Here is a 20,227-nt window from a genome sequence, read left to right on the forward strand (position 1 = left end):
TTTGACCAGGTAAACACACGGTAATACAATTAGTTTTGTTATTGACATTTATACGGCTTGATATATGGCCAGCCGAGTTTAGATAGTCAGTAAATAGTTTCTTAATTATAGGGTTGCCAGAATGAATCCTAGACAGATGATTTATGAAGAGTCGGAAGATTGATTGGACTTACAATAATACTTACACGTAGAACAAACGCACACACACAATCTGGATGAATCAACCTTATGCAAATCTTTTAAAAGTGTCCGCTTCTACTGCTGGCATTAGTTTTCCTTAGTTATCTCATGTAATTAAAGAGTGAATAACCAAGAAAATAGTTCGAATCGTTATTCATTTGATTAAGACAATATTCCCTAAGACTATTAATACTACATTAATACATACTACTGTTAAATATAAAATCAATGCCTTCTTACGTTCTCACAATTTACCAGCATTTTTTAAGTTCCATCTTAAAATGCCCTAATTATGTTCGTATTTTGATTTCATAACATCTTCCGAAATATATCACTCTATTTGGTAACAATTTCATTAAAGCATATGCTTTTGAAATTTGCCTTACATATCAAATGTAAATATGTATATATTTTTGCTTTATCGTCACTAATTATTTGGAAACATTTTTTTACACGGTGGTCACCACTTATCAAGGCCCGGAAGCCACTCAGGGTTATTGTAAGTACAGTACGGTAGTGTGGAGATTTTATGAAGTGTCTACTTAAGGGGGCGGTTCATCAGGAATTTGTTTACGTTGGACTTAGTCAGGTGGGAAGCAGGCAGACGGAATAGAGTTCCACAGGTGTGCAGTTCTAAGAAAGAAGTTTTGTTCATGGAACCTACGTTTTGATTTAGGCATAGATAAAGAGTGGGGAAAAATTTGGACAGTGGATTTAGCTAGACGGGTGTTTTTCATAAAAGATTGGCGGGGGGGGGCAGAGATTGGAGTTTAGACGAGCACTTGCCATGGAAATAACGATAAAACAAAGATAGGCTCGCAACGTCTCTTCTATGGGAGAGAGGTTGCAGGGAAGAGAAAAGGGTACGCCCCCGTACTTGGCATTTTAATCTCTTTTCAATAATCTATTCAGTCGCATATATACATGCGACTGAGAATCGGTTATGAATTTCATACTCACATAGAACTTCCTTCTTTTGAAAGAAACTGGTTAAACTGGCATAGGGTTGCTACCGTTTCCGATCTATTCAGAAAAATAATGTAGAAATAATATAGAAATCTTTTCCTGCAGTTAATAATAATTGAAACGTTTTAATTAGTTGTGTTACACTTTTTCAAGCTCAGTATTACATTCCAGTTCCTATGTACTAAACCTAATTACATGAATCTATATAGGATTTTTGGTACTCTTGCATAATTTGACCCGAATTCTCGTGAATTCCCGTCAAGTATGGATCGGGCGAGACGCAGACTAATGAAAAAAAAAAACAAAAAAAACAGAAAAAATACAAATGCAAATACTAAAAAATAACAAAAAAATTACCTTGAAAAATGAAAATATGTTTATTTCATTTTAGTATTTAATTTTTTTTTTTTTTTTTGCAAAATATTTATCCAAAACTTTTTTTTTCTCCAAGAAAAGATTTTTTAACCGTATAATTTTTAGTAAGTACAAGTTTATTTTTTTATTTGTTTTGTTTTCTTTTTGTAACTGTATTTTTTCTTGTTTTTTTTATTTTCAAGACTTGTTGTTCAGTCAAGTTCTTTTGGTTGCACTGTCCATTTGTACATCTCCAGAACAAACTATCCATTACACACGATCTTTTTTAAAGTAAACAATTGTTGCACCTCATTTTTTTGGACAGCAATTGCTTCTCCTGACAATATGAGATTGTCTGAATCGATGTTTTCATTTCTTTTTGTAACATGTATAGATTTTATTTTCTTGCCTGTCATTTTTCTGTTTGGCGAGTTTAAAAATATATATGTTTGTCAGCTTTTCTTTTCTTTTTTTTGTTGGTTTACTCGCTTTCTTCCAATTCGAATGTCGTCTGCTTCCATTTAGATACCGCTTTTCGTTGGCTAATCAAAATCCCAAAAATTCAATTTAAAAAAATAATAATAAATAATAATAATGTAACTAATCAGAAAATAAAAAGTCAACTCCGCCCCCTTAATATCACCTTAAAAATTACTAAAAACATAACAGAAAAAAATAAAATAAATAAAATAAAAAGTCGAGTTAGCGTTTCAACATTTGAACAACGCTTGGCTGACACTGATGATTGCCGGTCTCGCCCAATCCATGCTTAACGGAAATTTACGAAAATTCGGGTCAAATTATGCAATAGTACTGGACTTTTTATATATAGCAAATATAATTCAATATTCGACGTACATACCCTCGACTTACCCAACAAATTAAAAATCTTGCACATTCAATGTAGGTTTCCACAGTATTTTACACTAATCTTGTTTTCCCTCATACGCCTAGAGTTTGAAATTCTCCCCTGTTTCCTGCTTTCCTGACTGTAGTAATCTGCAGAAGTTTAAATGTAATGTGACCATACATTTCACTAAACTCCCTACAGTGTCATGGTTGACACTCCCCGAAATAATACTCTTTTACTGTGCACGTGTAAATATACCTTGTTTTGAGAGAAAAGGAGTTTTAAAAATTGTTTTCTTTTAAATATTTATTCCAATCCTAAATTTAGTCATATTTGTTTTGAAGATGTTAAACAAAATATAAATCACATCGTGTACGATATCGGTATATATGTGATGTGGGTGGTGCGTCCATCCACCATTGTTCAGACAATCACGAAGCAACATCATGAAATCAAATGTAACGAAGATTGGTTTATACAATCATCGGGAAAAAAATCGCATTACCCCCCCCCCAACACACACACACCCTTTTGGCAGGCATACAATTAAGCCATCGAAGCTTAAAACTGGAAATAACTCAATAACCTTTGCACGGACAATTATTGGTGCGTATCATTACATTTACCGTAAATAACATTTGCATTTGATATTGCTGTGATTGGTGATTAATTTGAATAATTAAATATTCTATATTGCAACGTCGTGAGAATATCCCGTTGAATTTGATTTGGAGAAAATAATATTGACCTAATGCAATCTATTGTTTTGTATTTCTTCTTGCGTTGTTGACAACAAAAATGTAACAATTAAACAACTGTATTATTACTCATTGGACTACTGCTCTCATCTTGAGTGTGATTTTCACAACGTTTCAGTCGATATAACCTCCGACCTTCTTCAGGTGTATCTTGTCGAACTCGGGAATGTTTCTGTCGAACTCGGGAATTTGGACGGAATTTCGAGCGGAGCCCTTTATTTACTTCACGGAGGTAGCGTGTTCTTGTTCCGTCAGCTATAACTGGATAGAGGTCCTAAGTAATTCAGAAATTTATATTTCGGCCGCCCATACGATATTGAACATTCAGGAGAATATCACTTTTACAATTGATTTTCCCCAGTACTCTAACCCGACTGCAGACCGCAAGGACCCGTGGCGCAGTGGTTAGAGTACTGGGGAAAATCAATTAAATAATTAAAATTGTCTTAGTCTACAAAGATTTTCTTTTATTGAATCTGGGCTGAATAGTGTATTTTGTTTCTATTGGTTTGTTTAGTTTGGGGAAATGGTATTATATTGGATATGGGCACCCGTGCCCGTGAATGTGCGCGCGTGCGCCATCATGTTTGTTTTGATTTGATTCGTGTGTAAGGGTGCCCATTTGAATAAGCATGCGTGCGCGTAAGTATATTTTGTGTTTTGCCTATTTATGTGTGTTGTTATTGGGATATGTTCAATGCGGAGTAGAACGTTGTTATGAAGTTTTTTCTTGTGTTTCTCTCTAACATTATGCTGCAAACACCACATCGTTGTTTGTTTCATTTTGTGACTCCTTGTGTTGTGTCTTGATTGAGTTTGGATGAAGTAAGAATGAGTTTTGCTTTTTATTATTTTTGTTGTTTTAAGGAAGTCGTTTAGTTTGCTCTTTTGGTTAAGTAGGACGAGGTTTTTCGTTATCTCTGTGAAACGTTCTGGGGTTTTTGTGTTGTATGTGGAGATGTATGTTAGGATTTGTTCTTGGTTTCGTTTTTTAGCAACAGATTACAATGTGATAAGAAAACTGTACGAATGACTGCAAAAGCACCAACACACCAGCAGTGTTCGTAACTAAATCTGGCCGTCCTAGAGTTGATTCCTACAAGAAAGACAATGCTATCAAAATCCGCACTCAAGAACAGATTTGAAAAGGCTCCCTAAATCCAACAGATGTGTAATCTTGTTAAAAAGAGCTCTGTTTCTACAGTAAAGAAAGGATTGAAAGAATTTAATTTGCGAAGCTATGTTGCAAGACATAAACCAATGATTTATGTAAAGAATAGAAAACGACGTCTGGAGTTCGTCAGATAGAGTGAAGATCATTATGCTTCATATTGGCCAAAAGTGATTTTTAGCGGCGAAAGCAAGTTCAATAGGCAGTGGTGGTAGGCAGTACATCCGTCAAAGGAAGGACGAAGATTTTAACGTTGCAAGTGGGTGTTCGTTCAGTTTTTTTGGAGGGGGGGCGTAATTAGTGGAAAGGGTACAGGGCCTATATGTTGCTTGCAAGGTCTAATTTATTCGACCAAGTACATTAATATGTAAACCGAGCATTTTCTACACTTCTTTGGCCGAAATTTGGATGATAATCGAATCTTCATGAAGGATAATGATCCTATTCCCACAGCTGGCAATGTCAAGAGGTGTCTTGAAGAGCATGGTATATCGTGTTTTGTTTGGCCTGTAAAATCTCCAGACCTCAATCCTATAGAATACGTATGGCATTATATATATATATATATATATATAAATATATATATATATAAGTCATGAAATGTAAGATTTTCGAATATTTTATAACATTTGTGTATACCAATCATTAAAAAATTAAAAGCTCTATGCTTATAATAGTATAACAGCCGATTTTGTTTTCTTAGATTAGGTCATGGAAGAAAATATCCAATATTCACATACAAATATTGATTGCTCTCTGTAAACTAAATAGATCTTTAAAATATACCGACAAATTTAAAGTTTTAAATATAATAAAATTGTACACACACACACACACATATATATATATATATATATATATATATATATATATATATATATATATTATGTTTTGTTTTTACATTAAAATTATATTCAGGAAAATATGATTTTTCAAAACAAAAATTAATTATTTGAACAAAAAATACAATTTAAAGTAATTTCCGTAAGCCATGGATTTTCGATGTAAGCTCGTCTTCTCAGAGAAAATACCCCAGCAAAATATTTGATATAGTTTGATATAATTTTTTATACAGCATATACATTGAAAATATATTACAATTATTTTTAAGAGACGTAGAATGAAAATAAAGGCTTCAAAAGGATATGAGATTTTGACATCCGAATAGAATGGTAATCCTTAAAAAGAATTAAATGATGTTTATAGATTTTGAATTGGTTGAAGAATTCACATTGAAGGTAAATTTGAATTCCGTTCGATTTATCATCCAGATCCAGAGTAATTTGCAATGATTCTTGGGAATGGATAATTATACATTTATTCTTCTCATTTTTTATTGGTGCAAGATCCGTAGAAAATATCTGTAAAAAGACTTTATCTTTCATACAGTAAAATTCAAATGTTTAAAATGAATAATCATAGAATCGAGATTTTTTAAAATTTAAATCCGATATTTTAAGGGTGTATTTAAAAAAAAAAGGATACAAATAATAAGATACAAGATTAAAATAAAAATATGAAATAAAATAAAATATAAACATTTAGAGACATTTAAAAAACGGTACGTTTAAAAAAAAAGCGGTTAAGCATATTTTACATGTCTGTAATTAAATGAAAAGAAGAGAGTTAAGATCTTATGTGTATCATAGTTAAATATTTCAATAAGAAGGTAGGGGGGAAGAAAGTGAAAAGAAAGAGAAAAACAGAAAGCTATAACAGAAAGTAATGTTTAGTATTACGCGGGTAAGAGAAGCAGAAAATTGCTGGATTTATCATTTTATGGAACTTTACTCCATTATATTGTCATAAAGTGTAAAATGCATTTTCTGTTTAAATTTTTTGACACTGAGACCCGTTCGTGTATTCGAATTTCTTTGGCTGACGGATTTTCTCATCTCGGAATGTTTATATATATATATATATATATATATATATATATATATATATATATATATATATTAATCGCAATCGCACAGGATTTAGTCTCATATCATCCTTCGTAACTGGATTTAATAATCCGAAAACTCATCTTTCGTTTCGTGATAATTACAGCAGATTACATACCAGTCTTGACTTACGCAATGCGATTTGATTTCTTTTGTCTTCTGTTCTTATTTCGCCATCACTCTTGACAAACCTCGTGCAAGCATTAATTTACAAACATTACTCTATAGAAACTGTATTTTACATTTTATGAAAAACATTATGGAGTAAGGTTTCATGAAATGTTAAAACCAGCAAATCCTTATGATCTGATAAATGGTTTCTTTCCTCTGATGAAAAAACTTTACATTCTTTAAAACACCACGAAATAAATGTATTTCACCACTTTTCTTTATTACAAGTTTTTTGTTTAAAAAATAATTTTTTGCATGTAAATCTCCGGTTTACCGTTTTGTTTATGTTTTTTTATGTTAATCTCTACTCCTTACTGGATTATCAAGCTTTTCTTTTTGGTTGGGATAAATATAAATATTAATACTTATATTGGACTGAAGCTTACATCGGTATTTGACTATTAAAATCCCCTATTAGTTATTTGTGTGTGTATATATATATATATATAATCATGGGAAATTGAGGAGGATTACATGCAATCGGTTTGGGCGTATTTAATCAAAATACTTCAGATCAGAAATTTAATTAAAATATGTCAGATCAGAAACTGATTTTATCATTAATAAGCGTGAATGTAATTGTTTGTAACAATACCACTTTTAGAGCCCATAAAAGTCAATACAAATTGGCCTGTGCAATTTGCTTTCAACGGTGCTTCCTATATAGTAAAGTATGTACAAGCCTTAAAGTTCACCCGAACTTATATCAGAAAAATAAAACCGTATGAAGTATAAAAACAATGAAGCTGTATACTTGAAGAGCGTTGGCTTTTTCTTGAATGTGAGTTACCCCACCCTACAATTTTTTTTTTGTACATGGAGTTCACCACTTATCAAGGCCCAATGGCCACTCAGAGATAAGGGTTATTGTGTGTACAGTAATCAAAGGGATAGTGTAGCAATAGTATTGGAGAATTGGTAAGGTGTCATTACTTAGGAGGGGGGCGGTTCATCAGGAATTTGTTTGTGTTGGACTTGAAGACATCCAGGTTGAAGTCGGGAGGAAAACATGCAAGCGGAACAGCGTTCCACAGGCGTGAAGTTCTAAGAAAGAAGCTTTGTTCATGGAATCTACGTTTTGATTTAGGCACAGATAGGGAGTGGGGAAAATAATTGACGGTGATTTCAGCTAGTCGGGTGTTTTTTGAGTAAGATTGGCGAGGGGGGGGCCAGAGAATGGAGCTCAGACGAGCACCTGCCATGGAAATAACGATAGAACAATGACAGGCTCGCTACGTCTTCTCTGTGGTAAAGAGGTTGCAGGGTAGAGAAAAGGGCATCCCCCATGAAGCCACGGAGTCTATTTTGTACTCCGTCAAGGCAGGATAGGCTGTTTTTTGCAGCCCCCTCCCAGATGTAGCAGCAGTACTCCATCTTTGGACGTACTTGGCTCTTATATAGATAGAGAATTGCATCATTAGTGAGATATCTTCTGGAGCAGTAGAAGGATCCCACCATTTTCCCGGCGACCTTGGCCACAGACTTGATGTATGTGTTCCATTTAAGATCAGGTGCAAAGGTCAAACCCAGGAGCTTACCAAATCCTGGGGCCTCCCTTAGACGAGAGCCATCCATTTCAATTTTTTTAGTACGCTCATTGGCCTTCCTCCTGTGCCTTCACACTATCTCCGATCATTTATGACAATTTTCTGTGGCTTTTTTGATGCTAGAAAATCGATCTCATATCATCGGAGTTTTATTATAATTTGGTAATTTCAGTTTTCTTGGATATGTGCAATGTTCTTTGGAAATTTCTAGTTGTGTTTGCATCGTCTTAGTCAATATCATTTTCTGATTGGATTTCATTTAGCATTAAATATGTTTCTTAGATCTTTTTAATCTCAAATACCTCCTCTATTTACAGTATTCAAGTGACTGTATAGTTCAAGCCGCAAGGAAAGTAGAGAAAAGCGTGTGGGCAACAATACTACTTGCCTTTGTGCCGTTGTGAATAAGGATTCAGCAAACAGCTAATCACCAACGGAAATTGCTTAATGTAATTGTACTAAATATGCATTTATAGAATAGCATTATTTAGATCTGCAAGCAAAAGAACATTTTACTATGAACTAGTGATGGGACGATTTTATTATTTTTCTAAATTCCAATACAATTACCGATTGCAATCTCGACTTTTGTAAAATATGTAAATATATAGCTATACAGTTGTGCTTTGTATTATTTTTCATCAGATTACCGTAAACACGCAGGTATTATATGCATATATTTTGGCAAACGTAAAAGATAGACTTTAAGAGTGATTTTGATTTTAATTTCACTGCTAGTTTAAAATAAATAAATATTCATCGTTTTTAGTATCGGGAGTGAGGCATTAAGTTTCACATAAAATAAAAACAAAACATTTAAAGGAACTGTTTTGACATCGGAAAATATCAGGTTGAAAAGAAAGTTTATTTCGGTTTTTAAGCTTTATATTCAAATGAAACTCTCTCGGCTAAACATGTTGATAGAAAAAAGCACCATCAGAATTAACTAACCTTTGTCAACGTACAACAAGTGTATTTATGCCAGTAACGTATGCGTTGTAGTGACGATGAAGTCAATGAAGGCGATTTTATATTGGTCAGGTTTTTGAAGTATTTCTCACGCAAAATAGTGTCGAGATATTTGAAAAAGTGGTAGTCTAAATATGAAAGGTCTGGAGAGTATGGCGGATGAGGTAGAGTTTTGTATGTCAATTCCTTCAACTTCACTAGATTTGGTTTAGCAACGTGCATTGTCTTGGAGGAGAATTTTGCACATTCTGTGGACTAATGATCACGTGATATTTAACTTATATGGATTTGTCATACTCTCACTTGTATACGTATGAATGAATACAAGTTGTTCTAATCTTTCGGATCGAAGTTATTTTTTTTTTTTACATTGGCAGTACCAGTGTCCTAGGGTGTTGGATTTTTATTAAAAAACTACATGGATCTAGGTCGTACTATGATCGGGTGCCCGTGCCGTGGAGTCCACTGAAAGACATTTCTTATCAGCTATTGCGTACTCATCTGGCAGTGGCCGGTAAATCGTATGCGTTACTTCCTGATAGTAGCAGATATGGCAGGTAGGTTGCCATAAAGTTGCTTCTTCTTGATATGATCTTGTCAAGATATATTTTACACTGCTCTTAGCATACTGATGTACGTGCCGCCTAGCTTTCTTTCCAATTTTGGAGGAAGTGTCCAGGTTGTAGTACTGTACACAAAGAGAGACTCAACCACTGCTCTGAAGAATTGCCTTTTGAGTTTGTCAGTTAGCCTTAAAGTTCATACTGATTTATACAAGAAAATCACATGCATTTAAAAATCAATTTTTAAATGCATATAATAAATTAAATTGCACTTCCCTTACATCTGCTGAACTCCAAAAAAGGCTCAGAGTTAAGATTGCCAATGAATAAATTTCATGTGATCGTTTCCCCTCTTTTTATTCAAAACAAAGCATATTGATGCTGAAACGTAATCGGTTATGATTTGAAACTCATGGGACTGTGAGGAGTTGAGCAACGATATGTTTGTTTACATAACATTTACACTTTAGTAAATTATTAGATACTCTTGGTAGTGTTAGAATGATTAGCACTCGGTGAAGCAGGAAACAGAAAAGGAATTTCAAACTCTAGCAGTTAGAGGGAAGAAAGTAATAGAGTGAAAGGATTGGAGGGTGTAAGGATCTCGTGAATTGAGGGTGGGAGTTTGCTACTTGTCGGGTTTGTCGGTTGTATTTATATTGAGGAGGCACAAGTGCAACGATTTCATCACAGCACACTGCATTAAAGTACGTGTAAAACAGGCACAGTGATGCGACATTGTGGTGATGGACAGAGCTTAGGGTTTGGTCTATAGTGCAGGAACTATAAGACTTGATACTCTTTTCTAAACTTATCTGAGAAAAACGATTCGTAGTAGATGCAACAACACTCCATGCATGGACAACTTATTGCCGTGTAAAGATACTGGATGTCATCTTGTGTAGGTAAATCTCTATCACAAACGAGGGACCTCGCCTTCTTTTCAGCAGACTTGGCAATGTCCTTAATATAGTTGTTCCAATTTCTGTTACCCGTGAATGTAACACAGTTTACTTGTTATAAACAATCCTTAAAATACGATGATTTCTAACTTATATTAGTTTTACTTCAATGCGGAAATATTAAAAAGTACATAAACAAACATAAATGTTGCTTTTTATAAAGAAAATCCCCAATGCCTTATTTCCCGACATTCCATAACTCGTTAAAGTTTGCATGTGTCAAGATATGAAAATCCTCTTGATATTGTCTTCGATCTCTTGAACAGTGTGGATGATAGCGAGGATGGGTCGATTATTGATTATTTATCTGACCGGTTAGACGTTTTATTCACTTTAGTATTGATGTCGATAATCTTTTCTTGTAGATCTCCTATCATATAATGAAATATTATTGACCTGATGATTAATTCTAATAGGATAGTTTGGATTTTATAAGAAAATTGTTGTTATAATGGTTAGGTAAAGTCCAATATTGCAACTCATTGATGTCAATAAAGTTCATTTACTAGATGAATTATTAAATGATGACTTATAACGCGCATTATTTATAACCCTCATCGTTTTTGACTTGGACAGCTCGAGTTTTATCGTTACACTAAAAACGTTATATTTAAGTGTTTCGAGTAAGTCGTTGCGATATGAATGTCAATAAGCTTCTCCTTTAGACGAAATATCGTCTACTTAAATATCACAGGTTTTATTTATCGTAATTACGAATTCGACTACCAGGGTAACTCAGAATTCATGCAAAATCATAATGAAATATAGACGTAAAATTCTGTGGTAAGCGAAGTATTGCCATTGGACAAATGACTAGAAGCGTTTTAGATTTCGATATTGAGAATTATTATAAATAAAGTAATAAAAAAGTAAAAAATTTCGATATTCGCTTTCAGCATACCAGATTTCATGTAACAACATTAGAGAAGACTAGACAACACGAGCCGAGATTTCTAGAGAAATAAGAGTCCTAACTACCTCCTCACGTGAGGGGTGACACTGTATACAATAACTTATCAAGATACAAAAAAATTCTACACTGATGGGTTGAGCGATTAATATGAGAAACAATGAATGACAGTTCAAAGTTAAATCAAATGTTTTTAGATCATCAAATCGATAAGGAGAAAAACATATAGAGACTGACTAGATATTAAAGAATAGGGATGGATAGAAGAACTATACAAAACTATCGGGGGTAAACATGAGTGTTAACTTAGTCGAGCGTGATCTATATAAATAGAAAGTCGCGTTCCACAAAAACTGCTGACGTTGCCAAATAAAGTGCAAGAACCACGGTTATTATGAAAATAATTTAAAAACGGCTACATTTTATAATTAACTAGCGGTGGCGCACCCGGATTTGCCCGGCCGTAAAATACGTTTAAATATGATATTTTAATTTATCCAGATTTCGTATATATTATTGTGTGATTTCCAAATTTAAAAAAAATATGTATTTGAGTGCCATCAGCTACAATCGAAACTGAAAGCAAAACTGTAGCATTCAAAGCTGGTGACGTTACTACTGTTCCCACGTGACACACAAATAAACTGATAAAAAATAAACTAAGATAAATATACAAATTATATAGCGATTGTTTCAATTTTGACCCCTTTTTACCCCTTGAAACTATTTTAACGAGCTAAAGACCCATAAAAGAACGGACAATAAACACTCCAATCATTTGAGGCTCCTAGCGCCGCTCTGCGACTTTTTCTAAAGAGATAGAGTTTCATAATACGGAGACCGACAGACGTATTGAGTTTTATAAATTAGATAACTAAATACACTATGAAAAAATAAAACTTGACTACAATATTTTCTCGGCAACAGGTACTCCCTTGTCCATGTTCAAATGTAAAATATTTTTCTTATCTCTAAGAAAAAAATACAGTCAATTTTGAACCAATTTTATAAACCCCTCGGCAATTTCTTTGGGAATTAAAACGCGACTATCCTTCCTTTAGTCTATGTCGTCAGTAATTTACGTAAATCTAGTGAAACGGTCTTCTATGTGCACAGACCAATATCAACTATGTTAATATGCGTGTTTACTATATACGAAACAATCCATAGGGTGAAATAAAATTTATAAAATCATTATTTTATATAATATTTATATTAAAAACAAACAGTAAAGGTAAAAAAAAGGAAAAATAAAAATAAATATATAATAAAACAATAAATATTTTAAATATGGGCATACGTAGGTACGTACATACATAGCTACGTATATGCATGCGCATACTTACATACATACCTACATACATAAATGCGTACATATATATGCACATGCATACATAGGTACATGCTTACATACTTACATACGTACATACTTATATACAAACACACATGCATACATACGTACGCACATAAGTACATACTTATACACATACATACCCACGTGCATACATACGATGTGACTAGATACGTATATACAAACAAACTTATATACAAACATACTTATATACATACATAATATATACATATATATACACACATGCATACATACGTACACAATACACACCTGCATTCATACATATATAATGCACACATGCACAGATACATACATACGTACATTGCTAGTAGTGACATTGATAGGTTTATGAAAAGACAGATAGATCGATATGAGTAATATATGTTAAGTGATAAATGATTGGAACACTCAAGTGATTTCACAACTTGCAATTAATATTGAGTTAATTTATCAGTTGATTTAATTTCGCGTGCGGAAGAATCTCTCATGAAATAAATAATTTAGATTCGTCCATTTCTCTCGTAATAACAGATGCTCTCTCAAGTTCAGCATATTTATGTAGAAATAGCTATTCCTTTGTGTGTAACAGTAAAGAAACCAAACCAATAATAAACCGAATGTAACTATCATATTCGTTCACACACAGCTTTCGTTAGTTCAACGAAGTTACGTAACGTTGCGTCCAATCATTACTTACCTGAGTGACCAGTTGGTAATACTACGTGATCTATATTCTCTGAAGCATTGTCCATTATATTAAAGAGAGTCCAAAGTTAGGTTAACTTTCGCCTCGTAAGTCTCGATTCCTTATCATCTTCTTTAGTAGTCACATGCCATAAGCGAAGTTTCTGATAAAGGATACAGTTTCACTGCTTTTCTGAGTTGAAATCTATCCATCCAAGATTCATCGTTAACTACTTTTTGACCTTTAATTTATAGTGATTTTAGATTTACCTGTTGCATCAAGTGACCTCATATTTTTTCTAAAGCGATTTCCATACAAAAATATAAATAAATCAGCACCCCACGACCTCGAAGGGATATGGGACTCGTTAACTATCCAAATCAGCAGTATTAATACAACTTAAGATTTAAAAATGGCAACAACTGACATCCTGTGATTTTCATTATTAAAATCGTTAGGAACAAAAATCGGTAAAAAACATAGAAGTTTTCACAATGTTTAAAAACGAACGTATTTAATTAGGGCACTAATTCTATATTTATCTCTATATTTATGTTGATAAATAATTCGTATTATATTGATTCGTCAGACTACTGTTCTCATATTGCGAGTTATTTTCACAAATTTCAGTCGATGTAACGTCCGACTTCCGGAATCTGCATGCTACTCCCGTGGATTAAATAAAGTATTTCGTTTCGACTGAAAAAAAACAGATTGACAAGACATATTTGCGATAGAATTATGAATATATATGTCTTCTACCCTTAACTAAATTCTTGAAATCGTTAATATAGTGATACTTCATTATATGGTACATGGTAAACATCTCTCTGGTGGAATTATCCTAGTGCGTTCAATCTTAACTTTGATGTCTGAAAATTAGTACAACACTGAATTAGGCGCTGGACTTCTCCAAGGTTTTTGACGAAGTCTAGCATGAACATCTTCCCATAAAAAACAATCGGTCCGATATTGCTGAACGATTTTTCATATAATCATATTGTAGCTATACAATAATTCTTGTACGCGTACAATTAAAATAGACAACATCAAAGGAACTGCTGCCAAGTCTGCTGGAAAAAAGGATATTCTTACACTAAAACATATTACACCTATCAATAACATACATCTCTACATAGCTACTATCAGCCCTTGCATAGAGGACTGTTGCCAACCAATAGCTCCCCATTGTGGGCAGGACGCAAAAAAGAATTTCCAACTTATTCACTTCCGCCCTGACCGAGTGGCAAGATTCGAGCTTTGCTGCATCCCCTCAGATTTGCATATGTTGTGCTTGTTTTTACGCATTTTACGAGAATGTGCTCCAATAAACTTACTTCAATGTTCTTCTATAAACGTCCGACTCCTTTCTATGTATTGTTGGTGGAAAATATTCAATTCTTATATTTATTTTCCTCTTATCGCATCCCTTTGAAACTATTTCCCTATTTCCTGTTTAGCCTATTTTACTAGAATCCATTTAAAGGTAAGTTAAACTACTTGTAGTTCATAACTTATATAAATCTGGCCCCTAACACAGTAACCTCGTACAGTTCAATTCCAATGTATCTTGTGTGGGGTAAATATTTTAAATATTGTGTGTGTATTCACATCAATGCCTCCATTCTGTCTCAAGTGACAATAGACACATATGTAAGGTTAGCTCTGTGTATAATTGTGAAGCAAGTCTTGAGCATTCCACAGCTACACCTTTCCTGAATTGTCACTGCTTGGATCCAGTGGCAAAGAGAGGTCAAAACTGACTGGAAACAACGCCGAGATAAGCAGAAAGCACAGACAGCACCAGGAATTTCCAAATGGTTACCAATTTTAGTACTGACCAGGCTCAACGTTGCTTAACTTCGGTGGTCTGACGGGAACCAGTGTGTCAACGTGATTATGCCGTATATGTGTATTAACATAATAACATGTGAATTGACACCTCACTTATTAGATGACTCATCAATAACATTTAATCATCGAACCAGGTGCATATTTAAATATGATGATTATTGATCTCTCTTTTGGCATAAAAATGGTCTGATCACGTATTAACAGATTTCAAAGTATATTTACTTCAATGAATACAGCGTTCAAAACTTACAAATAAACGATGAAACGAAAAAACCTTACAAAGAAGCTATGAAGTGCACCACCAATCATGATGATGTCATCTGATACTGAAGGGGGAATTCAAAACTCGACGATAGCGAGCTTACACATTGAGAAGCACTTGACTTTACGCATTATTGTGAGAAGCTTCACCTCGAGCGGAACCTGCACCAGAGCATTGAAGAATAACCAGCTATTTGTTATTGCACAAATAGCCATGGAAAAATCGATGTCAGAAATCAAGTCCAGTCATCAAATGCAGAAAGAGTATCGTTGACAAAGTACAGGTGAACTGAGCTCTGTACAAGTATTTTACATTATCTGAGGTATTTTATTCCACTAAATTGTATAATGACAATGGCTCACATTTGCTTTTGCGTTATTACTTTCCTACAATCTCATGAAAATGTAATAGTTTGCCTTACAATAACTAAATATATGTAATTATCATAAAATGTTCACCGAAAAAACTTTAATTTACCTCTTTTAAAATGAATTGTTCCAAAATATAATCGAATCGCAATGTGAGCTAATGCAGACATACTTGTTGCTAGCTATTCATTATAATCGTTTAATACATTTATTTATTATAGTTTTTAGTAAATAAATTAAAATAATGATATTCATTTCATTTTTAAAATAGCATTCAACTAGTAATTACTTTCACGAAGATATCGAAACATGTTTAAAACTCTGACTAATTTGAGTCAACATACAATGTTAATGTTGAGATTTTAAACACTTCCTTTGTATGAAATGATAAACTTCAATAAATCAAAATGGTATGTCATCATAAAACCAAGAAATTGATTATAAAACTCGTGTCGTAATGAATAAAGTACTTGGTACATTGAGTTATAAGTTACATACATTTAGAATTCGAAGGTTCAGTCCTTATACAACTGCGAATTACTTAGAATTCTAGCCAGAACAATTCTAGCCAGAACAATTCTAGACATCCATGGATGACGGACTGAAAAAATGCTATCCCTGGGAGTTAAATTAAATTTTGTGTTGAAAATCCCGAAAAAGTTCCAGAGTCGATGAAAATACGCCAGAAATATCCCCGAGTCTGACAGGATACACTTGAAGAAAGTTATAACAACCGAGACGTGGTGAAAATAACACTCAAAATAGGAACAGCAAGACGAGAATTAAAATGATAAAGTGTTAGGATAAACCATTAAAATTTCATTTATAAAAATATATTTAATTGACAATTGTTTATACGATAAAGAGTAACTAAATTGTTCAATACCTTTATATCATATATATATATATATATATATATATATATATATATAAGTACACGCGTTCGTCATCTTGCGTCTTATCATATATATATATATATATATATATATATATATATATATATATATATATATATAAGTTTCGTAGTTATATTTTAAATTCTGAAAAAACAACATATAGATACACATATTCGATTTAAGAATTTATTGCTTGACAAAAGGAATATATAGAAGGGGTGATTTTAATTTCCTTTATCCATGGATTTTCAACAATGGCTCATATCATCATAGGAAATGAAATGCAGTATTACTTCAAGTAATATCTATCAGGACTATTCATCTGAATTCTATCAGTGTTTTACCTCGCTTATATATATATATATATATATATATATATATATATATATATGTGTGTGTGTGTGTGTGTGTGTGTGTGTGTGTGTGTATATATATGATAAGACGCAAGTCGCAAGACGACGAAACGGGTGTGCTCATAATAGCAGTATAGATACATTCCATATTTACAATATTTTTATACCCAATTCTGCAGCATATCAAATTTTCCGCCCCCCCCCTCTTTGGGTAGAGCAATGTCGTAAATAATCTCACCTGCTACTTAATTGGCTGAAAATGCGAAGCTCGTTGTTCGTTTACAAACAGGCGATTTTAGCACTGGAAAAGTGGTGGCGAATGTTTGTTTGAAATAGACATTCCGACAGATTATTTGCGGGCATCGCTTCCGTGGTCGAGTGGGAGAACTGCCGACTATCAACACGATGGTTCTATGTTTAATCCTTGGCTTGGGAGAGGTGCTAGTCTAGCGGCACTGATGAGTTGCTATACAACGAAACAGGACTGTATGTCGATGAGTATATATATATATATATATATATATATATATATATATATATATATATATATATATGTATGTATATATATATATGTATATATATATATATATATTTATATTTATATTTTGTGTACAGAAAGTTGTTAGATGAAACAAGATATTGGTACCGTCGGTTTCAAGCCCGATAATTAGGAGCGTTTAAGATATCCTTATCAAGCTCTCTTCAGCCAATATTCGTCTATATATATATTCGTCTATATATATATATATATATATATATATATATATATATATATATATATAATTTAAAGGAGATTAGAACAAAAGTCTAAAGAGCTGAGTGTATTTTAATGTAACAGTGAAATTACTAGTTTAATTAAAATACAGGAAATAGAAAGTGCTCGTTGTAATTTAGATATATAATAAGCTCGATAGTTAAATGTCCTAGAGCTAATTCAATATTAAGTAATGTGATTTATAATTTAAAATTTAAAAATCAAATTTTAATTAAATTAAAAATCCGTTTCATAAGTAGGAACAACAACAAAATCAATTATCTGTACGATCGTTTCGGAAAACAATGATTTTTATTGTGGTATACATCAAGTTATGTAGAATAATTATATATAGTTTTTTGGTAAGCAAGGTCTCCTCATCAGCAAATTTTGGAGGGTTTTTATTGAATTTAAAAGACACCATAAATAAACCTAGCATTAAAAGTAAGGCAGATGAATCTTTTAATTTTTCTTTTTTTGAAATCAGGAACTGTGGTTAAAGTAGTCATTTAGATGTTTGCTATAGCTTTTTATCTTATTATATATATATATAATTTGCCGAAATATTATATATATATATATATATATATATATATATAATATTTCGGCAAATTATATATATATATATATATAATTTGCCGAAATATTATATACGCTCGATTATGGAAACTGATAACCATGAAGCTTAAATAATTGAGTCAATTAATTTTGACTTGGATTTTATTTATTTTTTAATTACATTTTCATCCCAAACAAGGCGCATTGCCACTTTAGTGTAGGGAGCTACTATCAGAGGAAACCACTACTGAGGTATTTGTTGGTATTTTAGGCATCAAGATGTCGGTTCACGTTACACTTGAACTTCTGCATGTCAGTATAGTTGGGGAAGCAGCGACCTGGAATGGAATTCTAGAGTCTAGCGGTTCTGAGGAAGAAACTACTGGAGTAGAAAGATCTTTTACATGTAGGGATCTCTACTGTGTGGGGGTAGGATTTAGATGCCTGACGGGTTTGGCGAGTGTATCTACGTCGTGGGTGGGCACATGTTCGCCAGAACATCCACCATTAAAATACTTGTAGAATAGGCAGAGGGATGCAACATTTCGTCGATGGAACAGAGGCTGAAGCTTAGATGCTAGTTTAGAGCCTATCAGATTGGCAACTCTTTTTAACCTTGTCTAGGAGCGAGACACTAGTAGCAGATGCACCAGCCCTAATATGACGGCAATATTCCATACATGGGAGAATGGTGGCCTTATAGAGCTACAGGGTACTTTCGGGTGTTAGTAGTTTTCTAGTAGAGAGAGCCTACCATCTTCGCAGTGGCCCTGGCAATGCTTTCAATGTAATTGTTCCAACTCATGTTTCCTGTGAACGTTAAGCCAAGCATTTTGAAAGATGTACTTTCAGATAAAGAATCGTTGGCCATTGCTATTGGTGGAAGATTGGTGTATACCGGAATTTTTATTTATTAAAATTTATATTTAAAAGATATTAATAAGTTTGTTTCAATAATTATTGAATAGGAAGAGTAAGCTTTTAATATCAATGTCAGAGCGAAAAAACCCCAAATATATATATATATATATATATATATATGTTTGATATGTTTGTGTGTACTTGTGTATATCTAAATATGTGTGTATTAATATTATATATGTGGCTGTATGAATATATATATATGTGTGTGCGAAAGTGTGTGTGTGCGAGCGTGTATATGTATATATATATATATGCGTGTATATGTGTATGTGTACATATATATATATATATATATATATATAGGGAGAGAGGGGGAAAGAGACATTTATGAGTGTACGTATATGCACGTGTAGGTGTATTACACATCTGGAAATAAAACATTCATCCAAATACCAGCTACATGCTCTACATGGAATTATCACTATAAATTAAATGGTTAATGTAATTGTTCTCTTTTTATTCCATTCTTTTTGATCTTCCGTACAAATGCATCGATTTTCGTCACGTATTGTGCAAATAGCAAAGTGATATTCACCACCAAATAAAGACAACAATAAGACACATTAAAATAAGTGAAATAAAGAAAAGAAATATGTGTATAACAAATGCATCAATGGGGAGACAGCGTTTCTACAAAATAGCGAGTAACTATTTCAGATCTCTTAATTCCTTCCTGCCATTTTCGTGATTCGTTCAAAATCATTTGGAAATGGCAAGATACTAATTCTGGCAGAATTTATAATTTGGATCCGCCTTCACTTAAAAAAAAATGGCCGTTTGGATTTGTATCACTATTGCGATTTCTTGGCGGGTTTTTATTGCATTTAATAGCGTTTCTCTTATCCAAATGGTAATGACATTTCTCGGTGCCATTA

At 33.1% G+C, this 20,227-nt stretch overlaps 1 protein-coding gene and 1 pseudogene across 5 annotated transcripts in view; one reads left to right on the top strand and one right to left on the bottom strand.

Moving 5' to 3' along the window:
• The window catches only part of LOC145277468 (pleckstrin homology domain-containing family G member 7-like), an 817,656-nt gene that overhangs the window by 644,279 nt on the left and 153,150 nt on the right, over positions 1-20,227 (top strand). The gene's annotated exons all lie outside the window — the stretch shown is intronic.
• On the bottom strand, positions 15,176-15,293 carry LOC145278626 (5S ribosomal RNA; annotated as a pseudogene).

This window comes from Euprymna scolopes, chromosome 6, assembly GCF_053919585.1.
Source record: "Euprymna scolopes isolate OS-2025 chromosome 6, ASM5391958v1, whole genome shotgun sequence".
Classification (NCBI taxonomy): domain Eukaryota; kingdom Metazoa; phylum Mollusca; class Cephalopoda; order Sepiida; family Sepiolidae; genus Euprymna; species Euprymna scolopes.